The sequence below is a fragment of the Cariama cristata genome, unplaced genomic scaffold, assembly GCF_000690535.1.
Source record: "Cariama cristata isolate BGI_N322 unplaced genomic scaffold, ASM69053v1 scaffold18689, whole genome shotgun sequence".
NCBI classification, from domain to species: Eukaryota; Metazoa; Chordata; class Aves; order Cariamiformes; family Cariamidae; genus Cariama; species Cariama cristata.
In genome coordinates, this window is record NW_009636503.1 from 17,531 (window position 1) to 21,957 (window position 4,427).

Consider the following 4,427-nt stretch of genomic DNA (forward strand, 5'->3'; position numbering starts at 1 on the left):
CTCTCTGTACATTTTGTTTCCCCAGAATAGAGGGAAATTTTCTCAAATATTAATTTATTCCAGCATTGTTAATTGTTTAATTTAGAAGAGATTTGATGTTAGGTGAAAAAAAAAAAAATCACTTGAATTTTATTACCGGTTCTCTGTACTCTAAGTACTCAAAATAGGAAAATAGTGATATTTTTTTCTTTTTCCTAAGATGATGCCTGGTATCTATTTGTACATGTACTGAATATTTTAGAAAACAAAAATTCTGAAGCAGAGATTTAATTACAGTTTTTCCTTGCATTGACCAAATATAAAATCTACTTTACACTAATAAAGCTCTGTGATACATTTCGAAGAGGGGAAGAAAAAAAAAAAAGAGGCTGCTGTGTACTGTCACTTCTCACTGTATTTAGCGTAATTATTCACAGTGTTGGAAAAACTGAGCCATCAACCTGGTGAAGTCTTGCCAGCTGCTGTGACAGTGGCATAGTTCTCAGCTTTGTAACAAGAAAGTGTCAGTCTTGGCTATAGTAGGATTGTAAAGTGATAAAGCATTAGAACTAGTATTTTATTAAATAGTAGTTGAATTTGATGTTAGTAATGCTATAGCACGCGACTGGTACTTTCAAAGCAGAAGGACTACTCACTCGGAAACAACTTGATTGTCTCTTGTCATCAGTTCTCCTGTAGTTATGAGAGGAAAAGAAGCTTTAGGAAAAACACTTTCTGAAATCTGGTTTAATTTTCTGACTACAACCAAACTGTAAAGTGTGTACAGTTCTGCTTTAGTTAGAATTTTTAGTTTGAAAAATAAATTTTAGAATAGTTTGTTTATTATATGTTTGAGATCAGTGGGAAAAGATTATAAATTATGGCTTTTGAGACTGTTATTGTGGAGACCAGTTTCACTTGGCATTAACGATTTTCCTCCTAGTTACACAGACAGTGAGGAGAGATGTCATGCAGCAGTCCATCTGAGCCATCAGTGCAGTTTCAGTGGTCCATCTTTCACAGCCCAGTTCAGAACAGAATTAGGAACTTTAGCGCTCTGTCTGCTGCCTTCTGCATTCCTGTTTTCATAATTTCCCGCAGCAGGTGAGCAGGCATCCCCTTGGGTCTTGTGGTGGGAGGGTGCCAAGCCTGTTGAGGTTACTGGGAGCAGGGAGAGGGAAACCCTCTAAGCAGCTTCCCTGGGACAAGACCAGGAGTTAAGGTGAGAGGCGGAAAGAACTGTGGTTTTTATATCTCTCTCTCCTCCTTTCTCCTGAAGCTAACACAGTGGTAAAGAAAATGCACTATTTTTAGTAAACTTTGTCTCTTCTAGAACATTTCCTCCTCCTTGGAAGTGAATTCCAATGGATAATCTCTATAATGTGCTTGTAAGCATTACTGCTCTCTTAAATTATTATTTGTGCCATTGCATTGGCATTGTGACTATCTAAACATCACGAAATTGGTGTTCATACCTGTTCCTGCAGCAAATGCCAGTTACTAGTTTACTTTCCTCACCAAGCTGGTTTAAGTAGTTCTTGTGCGCTTCCAGCCATTTTTTCCATTTCTGTGCTCTGGTTCAGTGTCTCTCTTTGTGCCAGCGCACTTGTCTGTAGTACTGTCCTAGAGGCTGGATCAGTGAAAAAACCGCTTGGTGTTTAGCGTTTGGAGGTTTCTTTCTTGTAAGCGTGATCATTTGAGTGACCCAGTTCCCAATGTGGTCCCAAAGACGATTTATATTGGCATAACTGAGGAAGGAGTGAACTTCCAGTAGAGAGGGTTGGCAGCGGGGAAGCTTCTTAAACGCACTTGGTCACAGGAGAAAACACTTGTGGAAGTTCACCCCTCTGCTGTGAAGTGCTTATTGTGGTTAGAAGGTGGTTATGAAAAATTGTTTTGTCAAGCAGATAGTTAGTTACTTTCTATAATGAAAATGGGTTTGTAGCTTAATAAAACAATTCATGTTCTGTCTGCCTGTTCCACAGCTGTTGAAATAAAAGAGCTTTTAAGATTCATTTCATTTAGCTTAAATACTATAAAATGGCTGCAGTGTATAACTACTCCATTTTATATATTATGTAAAAAAGATTGTTTTCCATGTAAATAAACTTTAAAGGTTATCCTCCTTCATAGTAAGTATCCCAGTAAAACTGGTCTACTTGTCTTGGAGTAAAGTATAATATATTACTGGTTAAAGGTGATTTAATCAAGCCTGCCTTACCTTTTGTGAAGCATGCGGAGAAAACAATGTCAATTCCTCATTAAATTGACTATTAAAATTGCCTTTTTATCTGAGTATATTTCTCCTCTGCCTGCATTGTATCATGGTATATTCCTGTTGAACACTATAACTGGTCTTTAGCCAATGTATTTAAAAAAAAAAAAAAAGAGAAGAAAAAAAAAAAAGTCTTTTAAAGGAACCATGGTTCTATACAAGCAAAACCAGTTGCTTTTTTTAAAGGAAATTGAGTCTTTTAAGGTGTGCAAGTACTGAAATATTTAATATTATATTACTGTTTTTAAAAAAATCTACGAAGAGCTCACATCTTTAGAATTTGGTAGATGTTTCTGGCATTTTCTATTACCTTGTGTTAGAAGTTGTAATATACCTTGTTTGAATTTTGCCACCTATATGCTGCAGTATTATCTGTTTCCTTGCAAACATGCAGTGTGTTACAGTCCAAGTTCTCTGAGAAAGTTAGTGATACAGAAATGTCACAACTCTCCAACACGCTATGCCCTACCCATGTTTTGAAACTTCACGTTTCATATGTAGATTCAGAGTCTATTAAGATTCTTCATAGCTGCTGCTTAAAACATGGGTGTTTCACTGGTGACCTGTGATGGGGATAGGTTTGTACAGGCAGTTGGGAAGAGAGGCTCATAACCAGCAGCTGTGGGATTCTGCAGAAGTTTTAGCTCGGGTTACTTTCACTTTGTGAAGCATGAAAACAAATTTCTCTTTTATGTGCCCTTGTATACATATTAATTGTATTTATAAAATGTTCTATAATCCTGTAACTGTACTGTAAATATTATTTGATATTCAGTGGCATTCTATCCTAGGGCAGGCCCTCTTGCTGTATCTTTTCTATCCCTGATTTGTAATAGAATCTATAGAATATATGGCTAGAAAGTCTCTTTGAGACCAATGTATCTTCTGCTGTTGCGAAGTTGTGAGTGAGAATGATTTATTTAGATTCCTTTTAATATTATTCAGCTAACAGGCAGTGCAGTGGGTGGGTTCTTAGATGCTGCTGCTGTCACCCAAGATACAATCAGGCTTTGGTTTCAGGTGTCTTTGGTGTTTCAGATCAGACCTTTAATCTGTTTGCTTTAATTTCGCCAAAGCAAAAAGATAATAAATTGCGTCAGTGTAGTAGTAAAATGTTTGAATGCCTTCAGATGCTCTTGATAAAGGCACTATTCAAGTTTACTGATTTTTATAGATCTATATAGATCTATATAGATATATTCCATGTGTGTATATGTATATATAATGTCTTTTTTGTATTATAAATATCCTCCTGACTGTCAGTTCTTTTGGATCCTCCAATTAAATACATAGACCACTGCACAATTCTGCTTAAGCAAATTGTTCATTTATTACATGCCTTATTAGTAAACTTAACAATCTTGCATTATCTCATGGCCACAGTAAGTTACTCACTGGCCTTTTGAGTATTCTGTACTTGTCTCTGTCATGACATGGGCATCCCCTTTTGCCAGATCTCCGTAGTCCCGCTACATGTGTGGTATGTGATCTCTGAATGCTTACTGGTACGTTTGGGTTTTACAGGGTTATGTGGTGGTGGCTTGGACCATCATCTCCAAGTCCCCTGACGTTCGTGTGAAAAGAACGTGCAGCTTTGATGCTGCCTTTCCCAGTAGGTACCTTGGAGCATCCGTCCCCTTCATTCCAGAGCACCAGGTTTCCTCTTTGTACCTGATAGTCGAGGAGCTGAGGCTTCCTTACCCCCGCTGACAAAACTGTGAGCACCGCATGCGAGTGGATGGTTGCATTGACACACACTTAGAAGTTGCTTCAGAGTGAGAGAAGGAATTCCAGAATTTGTGAACAGCCAAATTGAGTTATCAGCTACTGATAATTGGTGGCATTCCGGAGTTTTAGAAACTCTGTTTTCTCAGAATCAGTTTCTGTAGGGTAAGACCTGCTGAGGTAATACAAAAAATTACAATGAATCTTTGTAAGAAGTGAAAATCAAATTAATATTTGATTAGCCAAAGGAAGAAATGTAAACATTAGTTGCCCAAATGCACATATTTTTCTTTTCTTCCCCTTTATGCTGCAACAGCTCTACAGATTAACAAAGAATTTGCATATGTTTAATAGCAGAAATGTATACATTTTGAGGTACAAGAGTTCAAGTTATTGGTGCTCTTCATCCTCTGCTGCCTCTTTCATCAAAATAATTAAATCTTATTTA